Source organism: Paramisgurnus dabryanus, chromosome 7, assembly GCF_030506205.2.
Source record: "Paramisgurnus dabryanus chromosome 7, PD_genome_1.1, whole genome shotgun sequence".
In the NCBI taxonomy this organism is placed as follows: domain Eukaryota; kingdom Metazoa; phylum Chordata; class Actinopteri; order Cypriniformes; family Cobitidae; genus Paramisgurnus; species Paramisgurnus dabryanus.
In genome coordinates, this window is record NC_133343.1 from 15225187 (window position 1) to 15237602 (window position 12416).

General features: G+C 34.8%; 1 long non-coding RNA gene across 1 annotated transcript; it reads right to left on the reverse strand.

Moving 5' to 3' along the window:
* Positions 1-329: 329 nt before the first annotated feature.
* On the reverse strand, positions 330-8069 carry LOC135727889 (uncharacterized). Its single transcript, XR_012337036.1, has 5 exons — positions 7932-8069; positions 7719-7823; positions 3285-3306; positions 3022-3043; positions 330-1354 (listed from the first exon to the last, which is right to left on the reverse strand). It is a non-coding gene; the product is annotated as an uncharacterized lncRNA (long non-coding RNA).
* Positions 8070-12416: the final 4347 nt, after the last annotated feature.

Here is a 12416-nt window from a genome sequence, read left to right on the forward strand (position 1 = left end):
AGAAATCTAAAGATCTGTTTATAGCAAAGTACCTTTCGTATGTTAAACAAGTGCAAATTTTCCGGATAAAACCTTAATAACAAATACAAAGACCCACTCAATGAATATTAATGCTTATTATACGTTATGCTAGTATACCACAGTAACAAGTGTCAAACTACTGTATTTACATACACACAATGTAACTGTTATACCGTCAACCCTTTGTATTTCACTGAATTATAAAATGTTAACTAAAGGCAATGCCAGTAATGCAACCAATTAGTAAAGGCAAACGTTACAACGTGGTAAGATTCAAATATGAACTTGCCAAACCAAAATACTTTACTGATATTTTAATTACCTTTAAATGTACTGCACTCAAATATCAATTACAACAAGAGTCAAACTTTAAATATATTACTGATATATTAATTAGCTTTTAAAGTACAGGACTGAAATTTCAGTAACAAGTCAACAAATTAAATATACGAACACACAAAACTATAGCAATTGAACTGTTATACTGTCAAACACCGTCAACCCCTATATTGTACAAAAATGTTAACCAAAAGCAATATCAGTAATGCAATCAATTAATAAAGGTAAATGTTACAATGTGGTAAGATTCAAAGAGGAACTTGGCAAACCAAAATATTTTAATGACCTTTAAACGTAGTCTATTCAAATAGCAGTTACAATAACAGTCAAACTTAGAATATTTTACTGATATATTAAAGTACTGTACTAAAATTTCACCGTTAAAACAGTCAAGAAATTAGATATACAAACACACAAGACTATAGCATTGGAACTGTTGAACTGTTAACCCCAATATTTTACAGAAATGATAACCAAAGGCAATATTACTAATGCAATTAATTAGTAGAGTATAGGCAAATGTGATAAGACTCAGATATAAATGTAATACGTTTCAAAGATGAACTTGCAAAAACAATTTTTTTTTTACTGATATATTAATGACTTTTAAAAGTACTGTAATGTGTATTATCTATTATAAGCAGTCCAAAAGACTACAGGAATTATGTAATTTTAAAACTATAGTAAATTATTGTGTGTGTTGATGGTGTTGATTTCCCAACGCAGTCCTCTAATCAACGTTGCTTTGTGAAGACACTCAAGGCAGCAGGGCACACTGGAGCTGTAGGTAGTTCTGCTCTTACTCTTTCTGTCAAAGCAAAAAGTTAAAGGGACGTTCTGTTTTGGGGAAAGTCAGTGTTTTGGGGTTAGGGCAACAGATTGGCTGGGTGGGGTAAAAAAATGGGTCGTTTTTTTTGGGTAGAAATTATAGGCTTTTTTTTTAGTTGAATGTGTGTTTTTTTGGGTTTTCTGGCAGTTTTTAAGAGGCAAGCTGCTTGGGTATGCATTGCATGTTTTGCTGTGTTTAAATGCAGTTTGCGTTTGAAGAGGAAGCAAGCAAGCAAGCAAAGCAGCAACGTTTTGAAATGTGCAGCCAGGTTTTTGTGAAGTAAAAGTACAGAATAGAAGAGAAGCAATGATTTTAGCAAGATAAAAGTTTGAAAGAAAATGTATATAAAGGTCAGGACAGGACATAACAAACAAACACAACACAAAAGAGAAAAAAAAACAAGTTAGTTACATTCTAAAGTCAAAAAAGCACGCATATTACAGAATGATTAACAGTAAATACTTAATTGTACAAAACATACTGCAGGACAAAAATAAGTTAAAATTTTTGTTTTAAACTCAAAGTATTAAGATCATATTAAAAATACACTCCAATATCAGTTTTTGAAAAGGCTGAATTATATTATCTTGGTTACACAGAATATAGGTCCAGTCTGTATGTCCATTCTGTTAAGGGTGGGGCAGTCAAAAGCTGATGCTCTGTACAGAGTGTTAAGTGTATGACACAAACTGACTCTGATTTCTTCTTTTAAAATCATATAATATTTTTCATATTTCCATGCAAACTGCTGATTAAATTTAATAGTGTATGTTCCTTCATGAGGTCATTAAGTAACCAGGCAGTGAAAATCAATTGTGCATTGCAGTTACTAGATACTACCTTTAAACCATATTGGCTTTGCCATTTTGGCAGAAACAAGGATGTGACTACACATGGGTTTGTTGTGTTCAGATTGACTAGACAGCAGGACGATGTATGATCTTATGTTTTGGGCATGTAATGCGCAATATTCTGACAGCCAGGTTATGTGATATGTAGTAATTTTTTAATCTGTACAAATTTTATGTTGAGTAATATTATTCAGCCTTAGGAAAATTATTTTAATAAAATCCCAGTCATCTCTCCCCCATTGTTAAAGCAATAGTTTGTCTAAAAATAAAATTTTTATGTTTATCAGCATACCATCAGGCCATCCGAATTGTAGGTGACTTTGTTTCTTCAGTAAAACACAAATGTAGATTTTTAACTCCAACCGTTTAGTCTCTCAGTGAATATGCATGTGGATGGTATCAAAATTTGATAGAGAAAAATAACTCTGCGGCTCGTGACGACACATCAATGTCCTAAGAGATAAAACTGAACCAACAGGTTGCGAACCAACTTCATAGGTGCATACTGCCACCTATTGTATCGGGTGCACTGCATGAAGGTGCATAAGCACTATACGGGGCACCGATATAGTAGGTGGCGGTATGCTCTTATGAAGTTGGTTTGCAACCCACCCTTAAACACCAAGAAGAAGATGTGCACACACGTACTCCTTTAGGCATAGTGCTGTATTGAAGGTAAAAAAATTATATAAATACTTTTCGGTTTCTTGCACAAACCGATCGTTTCATGTCTTAGGACATTGAGTTGTCGTCATGAGCCGCAGAGTTTAATTTGGATTTGTCTGTACATTCCTCTATCAAGTTTTGTTACCACCCACATGCATTATACATCTGACAGACTGAAACAGTTGGGAGTTAAAAATCTATATTTGTGTTTTACTGAAGAAACAAATTCACCTACATCTTGGATGGCCTGGGGGTAAGCTGATAAACATAAGATGAACTATTGCTTTAAATGTGAAATATGTAACTGTTACTTACAAAGATGAATTAGATGTCCAATCTAGGAAAAACAAAATCAACAAAAACGACAAATTAGTTCAAAGTAGGCATGACCACATTTACAGTGTATTTAGAAAGTACTTAAACCCCTTTACTTTATTTGCAAATTTGTTATGTTTGCATTAATCCTTTTTATAATTTATATATACCTCAAGCATTTAAAATTCACCTACATCTTGGACAGCCTGGGGGTAAGCTGATGAACTAATGCTTTAAATGTGAAATATGTAACTGTTACTTACAAAGATGAATTAGATGTCCAATCTAGGAAAAACAAAATCAACAAAAACGACAAATTAGTTCAAAGTAGGCATGACCACATTTACAGTGTATTTAGAAAGTACTTAAACCCCTTTACTTTATTTGCAAATTTGTTATGTTTGCATTAATCCTTTTAATAATTTATATACACCTCAAGAATTTAAAATTATATTACTTTCCAAAGATAATGCAGTTGTCACAATATTAAACACTGTGGACTGGTTTCACAGACAAGCCTATTAAGCATCTTTAAAAAGCACTCCTTTGAAGAAGACATTACTGGTGTGTATCATAAGACAAATCAATGGCACTGGCATATCTTAAGATGTGTTTTACTAAACCTTGACTGTGAACCTGGGGGTGTGTTAATAAAAGTCCCATGTCAGATGCAGCTTTTCAAGGCCTAATTAAAATCTTCTGACTCAAAAAAAAAAAAAGAATTTAAATCATTCTCATTAATCAACATCTAGTACCCCATAATGACAAAGTGAAAACTGAATTTAAGACATTTCTGTAAAATGTTTTAAAGGAAAAAAATAATTTCACATTTACTTAAGTATTCAGACCCTTTGCGATAACACTAGAAATTTTGTTTAGGTGCCATTTATTTGTGTTGATCAATGCCGAGATTTTCTACACCTTGACTCGAGTCCACTGAGATATCCTCACTAAAACCTTATGAAAATGACCCTAAGCAAAGAACAAGGACAACACAGTAGTGGTTTAGGGACAACTATGTGAGAAGTGGACCAACCAAAGCCCTGACTTCAACCTCACCAAGCATCTCTGGAGAGACCTGAAAACGGCTGTCAGCCGACAGTTCACATCCAAACTCACTGAGCTTGAAAGGATTTAAAAGGAAGAATGGCAGAAATTCCTTCAATCCAGATGTGCAAAGCTTGTTGCGTCATTCCCAAAAAGACTCGAGGCTGTACTTGCTGCAAAAAGTGCTTCAACTAACTACCAAGTTAAGTGTCTGAATAATTTCATTTTTTTTCTTCTTTTAAATACATTTAGACATTTCCAAATCCTGTTTTCAGTTTCTCATAATGGGGTACTAAGTGCAGATTAATAATAAGAGGGGGGGGATTATTGTAGTATCAGATTGAGACCTAACAAAATTTAACTGTGTTGGGGGTCTAAATAGTTTCTAAATACAAAGGTCCACAATGTGCAGTATTATGTCATTCAAACTTCAGTGTTTCTGCTGTCCTATAATAATTGGTAAAAATTAAGTCTTGATCTTATTTAGTCGTACCCAAAATGATCTAGTTAGTAACATATGCTTCAGAATAAACAATTCATTATATGATATTCCTGTTCAAAATATTCCCTTTCCTGTGGTATTAATGTAAAGATTGTTAATTTAATAAATTATCGCATCAGGCGACACAATAGAACCTAAACTGTAAAATGCCACCTTCAGAATTAAATTTTTTTTTAACTCACCCCCTTGTCATCCAAGATGTTTGTCTTGCTTTGTTCAGTTGAATACAACCAGACCTATATTAAATAATACCCTGGCTGTTCCTTGCTTTGTAATGGCTCTGATCAGAGACCAAATGTTTAGAAGCTCCAAAAACTGCATCCATCCATTATTAAAGTAATCAAAATTTAATGTATCCAGTGGGTTAATAAAAAAACAATTCATATTTTGACCTTTTAGTTACAAAACATACCTTAAATAAACAGACAATAATACATTTAGTGTCTAACGACTGTCAGTTTTGTCACAACTCATGATGAAACACAAGAACCAATAAGATTTTACATACCACTATATTTAAATCTATAGTTGATTTTGTTTTATAAAATTACGTATATGTAGCCTAGAAATCTAGACGCACCCTAGCGGCCGCAAAATATATTTGCTGCCAGGGTTTAGTCTAGGCACTCACAATACACTTAACCGGTCCAAAAACCAAAATTTGGTCAGGCCAATCACATCGTGTGTAGCGTCTGTGGGGCGGGCTTAACATGATGACGACAGAGCTGCAACGGTTCCTACTTGAAAACAGAGAATGGCTGCTGCTGCTGGCGAACAGCTTTCTTTTGAAGCGGCTTTGGCCGCGACTCTGGAGGACTTAGACTTATGTTTTTCTTTGAGAGAAGAGCAAATAAACCCTACTGAAGTCATTTTTAAGCAAGAAAGATGTGTTTGGAGTTTTGCCAACTGGTTACGGTAACTACGTCACCTTCTTCGTTGCTCTGATCCGTCATAGCGCTATCCTATTGCGTGCAGAGGCATTTTGAGGGACAACCTTATATCCCGCCCCTTGCATTGAGCCGTTTGTGTGAAGAGTTGCCAGACCTTACATCTTGATGTAGGTCTGGCTAACCAGGCTAACGTATATGTAACTAATCACTAAAAGTGCTCAGAACTAAACTTTTTCTTATAAACCTTATACTTTGCTTCTAAATACATTTATTAAACCACTGGGTTGTATATGGATTACTTTAATGATGGATGGATGGATGGACTTTTTTGAGATCGTAAATGTTTGGTCCATGATCAAACTTATTACAAAGCAAAAAGGAGCCAGTATATTAATAATTAGAACTCTGATTGTGTTCAGCTGATGAAAAAAAGGCATAAACACCTTAGATGACTTAGATGGGGCTAAGTAAAAAAATCTATAATTTTTATTTCTGAAGGTGGAGTACATCTTCAATAAAGTCAGTTTTACTTTCAAACTAGGAGTGTAACGGTTCTCAGTAAAGAATCGAATCGTCCTGTTTTCCGCCCACAGTTTGGGACGCACGTGCACCGTGTTTAAAGGGGGGGTTTAATGGTATTTCAAGCATTCTGACTTATTAACACAGTTATAGAGTTGTTTCCTCATGCTAAACGTAGGCAAAGTGTCAAAAATGCAGTTGGGCGTGTTTCAGAGTATTTCTGTGCCGAATGCACTTCGCCAGGGTTCGTACAAGTTTCGGCTAATTTTTTTCGATTACGGTTCTAACTGACGTTTCAGGGGTTTTCGATACGTATCACTTCTTTATATGGGCTTCCGCCGGAAAACTTCCCCCGGAAAACCCCGCCCAGCCGTCAGTCAGCGGGAGACGCTAGAGCTTGCTAACAGCTTATCACGCCACTCAGCTTTGTTTAATTTCAAAAGTCAACAATGGCACAACAAGAAGTGTGTTTTTGGATGTAAGGAGAAGACATCCAGCCTTATGGAAACAATGGATATAGTTTATTATCCGGATTAGCAGCGGAGTTTTGCGTGTGTGTTTGATGACGAGTTACACGTGGTAAGTAAGACTTCAGTCTTATGTTGGAAATTGGCGCGTGTATATTATATAAATGACACGAACATGTAGTGAATCATAAGTTAAAACAGTGTTGTATAGTGTTGCATGACTCGTACTCGCTCCTCCCGTGTTATAACTCCTCCTTCATTTTTTCGTACGTTATCGGAAAGATTCGGTGAAGCTAATCTTTCTTTTATAAATCTGATTAAACTAAAGACTCTTCAGAGATATAAAGGATGTCATACTACTCCATAGGTACTCCAGATTAATATCAGAAATGCAGAAACAGCGTGTGTTACGTGAGCTTTAATTCGACCGCACATTTCTATTATAGTTTAATTAAAAAAACGATGCATAAAAAAAGCTAATGTATGGTTCTGAATAATCTCTGCATGTGTTAAGGTGAGAGTACCTGTCCAATCAACTCGAAGTATGCAAATTTGTTGCCAACCTCACAGTTCATCCTCGCGTGTTTGTGTGTTTCACAGACCGTTTAGCACGGCAAACGAAGGAGAAAAGACGCTAACAGAGTCATCCCCAGCTGCATTTAAGTCTACTGCAGCAGCGATGCTCAAGAAAATGTGGACAAAACTGTAAAATTCGCAAGTGCTGTATGCCTAAGGCAATACATCTAATATGACGAGTCCCTTACACGTCATCACCAGGGTTTTGTTGATAGCACACGATCGCAGGTGAGACAGAAACAGCACAAATTGCCTTCTGTGTTTGAATTTTAACAAACCTATCTTCTTGCAAAAAAACTTGAAGATAGCGGCATATAATATAAAAAGTAATCCAGTGTTCTAAGCTATTTTATGTTCATATTGAATTGCACAGTAAAGCTGGTATATAGTATAATAATACAAGTGCTCTTAAGTGAAAATGTTGATTTTGGCAGAGGTTAAAAACGGCTTAGGTTTTTATTTTTGTAAAGCAGCCTGTTGTGACCAATGTGTACTGAAACTGTGACCCTAAGCCGTGATACGCACCGAAACGTGAGTAATTTGAACCGTTACACCCCTATTTCAAACATGCTGAAATGGCCAAAACTGACAAACAACAATAAACATTGGTAAACAATATCTGTTACATTAACAGAAAAACAATGTTATAATGTCATTAGGCAATTACTGATTCAAAAGTAATTGAAAATGACTTACCAGTGACGCAATGTGGATGGCTCTGAAAAGAGCCTTTGGGTTCGCTATAAAAAATTGTATTAAATAGGTGCTGTTGCCCAGCAAAACCAGGAATTTGGCTGAGGTCTAGAGAAAATCAAACAGAAGAAAAAGAAATGGTCACTAAATATCTAAATAAAATATGTCACAACTTGTACATTTAGTAAGAATTTGACATTCAAAAATAATACTTACTTAGCTAAAGCAGTTAAAGTTTTCAAAAGAGCAAAAGAAAGAAAAATTAAACATTACTATTTAAATATCATGTGCAAGGTTAACTGTTCAGAAAAAAAGTATTATGTTGCAACAGAGATTGTTATATAAATGACTTACCACAAAAATGTCTAGACAGCAAAAAAATGATGTAACAAAAGTACAGGGGAAAGAGAAAAAAAAAAACATACATTATTATCAAATCATAACGGTTGATATACCAACCATATTCTGTTTACAATAGTATATTTTATAAAGTAGATTTTGAGGAATTGCCTCCAACATATTAATAAACATTACACTAGAAAAAACCGCATGTATTTTGTGTACTTCCCCCTACCTAGGCTCTTTGTTCAAACATTTTTTCGTCTCTCGCAATTAAAATAACAGTGAAGCTAATGCTGCGTTCCAGGCAGGCTTTTAAACTCGTGAGTTACGACTTCAAAACCACGACTCACGACCCTATGCGTTCCAGGCAGCCTGTAACTCGTGTTTTTACAACCTTCTACCGGTGAAAGTGCACTGGAACGGCAGTCAAACCCGTGACTTCCCACCCGTGAACTCGTACTAGATCGATGTACTCCCAGTTCAGAGTCGTGAGTCGTGGTTTTGAACTCGTGAGTTACGGGTTACCGGTGTTGTGTCGAAGTCTGTTCCCCCTATTTTTCCCTTCAGTGTAGTGTTTTTATGGCGTTTTTATCACGTTATAGGTTTTATTATTTATATATTTAAAGTTTTAATGGCTACTGAGATGTATATGTGTGCATTTCTGTAATGTATCTGTATTGTTCTTAATGGTAAGTCAATTATTTTTACAGTATGAATCATATTATATGTATAATATTTATTTATTTATGTATGCAAACATTACATTTTTAAAACAACCAGTAAAGAAAAAAAGAGAAAAAGACAGGCTATATTTAAAAGAAATACCCTAATAAAAAACTGTCAAATGTATGAAATATTTAATAAATTGTATTATAAAATACATGATATTATGCCTTTTTAGTATAACCAATTCAAATCTTTAATCTTTCTAAATGTAACGTGATGAAAACGCTATAAAAGCACTACACTAAAGGGAAACATAGGGGGAACTGAGTTTGACACAACACCGGTTCCCTGGAACGCAGCATAACAGTGTTAATAATGCGGAAGCTCAAGCTGAGCGCGACCTCCCGGGTTCGCGCCCATAGATATGTATATAAAGCTCGTCTGCGCTGCTGGCCAATTGAGTGCAACGTCCGCATTTTGGCGGCCATCTTAGGACAGGGCGCTCGCTCACTCGTAGCATTGAGTTTTAATGATGCAGGTACTTTTAAATGACCATAACTTGCTTTAATTATAGCCACGTTAATAACGTTTGTAAAAATCCAAACCGTTTGGAAATCGGTAGAAAATTGAGCAAGTTATGGTCATTTAAAAGTACCTGCACCATTAAACTCAATGCTACGAGTGAGCGAGCGCCCTGTCGTAAGATGGCCGCCAGGTGATGCCGTTAGGGACTCCGCCTTGAGCCATCTAGCCTTTATATACATATTTATGTTCGCGCCTACCAAACGTATCTTAAACAAATAAGTTAAGTTACCATAACTTCAAAATGAACGTAAAAACTATGATAAAATATGAAACAGGTCAAAAACTCATGAACAAACAAGGCATTTAAGTAAAGCCTCGCCTGCAGTTGTCACTGTAGCTTCGAGTAACGTAACGTTATGTTATTCTTCTATAGACGACACCATGCATTTATTATATATAATTGCATATGTTAGTCCACAACTTAAATGGTTGTTCCTACCATCCATATAACCTCGGTTAAGTTGATTTTTGTTACCAAAAACAGGCACACGCCTGAGTGTCTGACAACCACTTAAGTTAACGGTTACCTTTTCCCTCACTGAAATTGTTCGGTCGGTCCGTCCGTTTAACGGTTCACATTAACAATATATCAAACTAAAATCATATAAACAATAAAAATGGGCTTTAGCCACAATTTCTTAGGCTACAATTATTTGAACTATCCGTTTGTTTTTTTCCAACGCATAATTTACCTCAGAAAACAATGATAGCAGAAGATAATCCGTTATATTTCTTTATTGTTTAAACGTAAGTAATATTACACTCATCTAAATTAACAATCGACATATTTAAAATCATCAAATTGATTAATCCACCGTCTGTCTGTGAAATTTTAAGACTTTTATGAGGAAATTTGACCTACCTCAAGAGATAGCTGAGAAAGTGGCGCTCGCTCAGTGAAGGCAAAACCAGTGAGAAGTTACCGGAAGCAAGCTCATTAGCTATACAGACTCTCGTCCAAAGCTGTCGTCTCATTGGTTTGAATTAATCACGTGATGTTACCTAATACCTGAATACTAGTCGTGTAACAAAAGTATTTCAAAAATATATATAAAATATGATCACATTTGAGCTTTGGATACGGGGCAGACAATATTAAACCATAATATTAAAAATAATAAAACAAGAAAAGCTTCCTTAAACAGTAATATAAATGAAAATAAAATAAATATAATGCTATCAATGGCCATATGAACTCATTTGCTCTTATATATATAAAATGCTTATCATTTTGTTCGTTATTTTATTTAATTGATTAACTTTGAGAAATGCCCAAAATGGACAATTCTACAATAAATTGATAAATTCTTTGCCTTAAACAGTGCTTCCCAAACTGTGGGCCGCTGTCCCCCAGTGGGCCGTCGCAGTACTGCGGGGGACCTTGACTAGGCTAAATAAAAAAATCATGTGATATTAAACCGTATTTATGTATATATTGTATATTTGTTTATATTTATTTCATTTTTTTATTATACTGAGGTGAGATACATTGCTTAAACGTTTTTATATATTTTTTTTATATTTTTTAACATATTATGTAATTCATTGCAATAGATTTATGAACTATTTGTGAGCTATGTAGCTTCTGTTACACACTTTTGGGTGGTTTCCCAGACTGGGATTAGCTTAAGACAGGACAAGGCCTTAGTTTAATTATGAAATATAACTAGTTTGAATAAACATGCCTTAGCCTACTAAAAACATACTGGCGTGCATTTTAAGGAAAAACAAAGGGCACTGATGTATTTTAAGATATGTCAGTGCATGTTGTTTTCAGTTTGGACAGCTCTTATATTTATTTTAGTCTAGGACTAGTCTAATCCCTGTCCGGGAAACCACCCCTTTGTGTTATAATGGTAAATACTATGCAGAAAGTATGTAGTGTTATGGTTTTATATATGAAGAGTTTCGTTGCAAAACGAGATAACCACCATTTTTTTAATTGTTCAGAAATCTTGTTTTTTGGTTGTGCATTCCAATTAATTTCAATTCAACTGCAGTTGTTTTGTTTTGATTTAAACCTTCATAACTTAAAAAATACAGCTAAGTAGCACCATAAAACAAAATAATAACATGATAACATAATAATAAACATATTTTCACAAAAATGTAAAAAAATGGATTTATCTCGTTTTGCAACGAGACTCTTCATTTATTTGTAAAGAATTTTCACGTCATCTTTCAACAGAATATAAAATACTTTCCATAGTTCTCATGATTCACATGAGATTCTTAAAAACTGGTTATTAAATGTTGGTAATGTGCAAAGAGACAATCGGCTTTATTAAAAATATATGTTATACTACAAATGGGGGGGGGGGGGGTCGTGGAGCTTTTGCTATGTTTTTTGGGGGGCTTACCAGTGTTAAGTTTGGGAAGCTCTGGCCTAAAATATTACACAGTGATAAGATGGCACTGATAGAACAGGAATATGCTGGATAAGGTGACTAAAATGGGCAGAAAAATTACTGGATCTGATGTTAAAACCATCTCCAATCTTACAGACCAGTATACCCTCAATCTGGCATTGAGGATACTGGATGATCCATCCCACCCACTTTTCTTAGAGTTCTTCTTACTCCCATCTGGATGTAGATTTCGAATGCCATCAACAAAAACGAAACGTGCCATTACGTCATTTGTACCGAGGAGCATTCAGTTACTGAACAGATCAGACAGAGGCACAAAAAATAATTTTTTATAGACATTTTTAATTAGACATTTTTAATTAGCTATCGATTTATTTAGATATTGGACTTATTTTAGGCCATTATTATTGCTATTATTATTGCCTTGTGTTGTTTATGTTTTTTTTTTTTATGTTTGCAATGTCGTTGGATGTTTGTTAATGTGGCTTCCTTGAGTGCAGAACAAATTCCCTTCGGGGCAATAAAGGTTTCAATCAATAGGTACAGACACACTATCATCAGTGTCATTATCCTAGTGACTATTTGTGAACCTCTTAAATGGCAAACAATTCACATAGATGTTGCAGTAAAGCACCAGCTGGGAAAAATCAAAGGTCAACATCCTATTTATCTTGTCTAAAACATAGATAAAGGAAAAGATGCATCAATATTCACATAAAAACAACAGCAGTGTGCATTA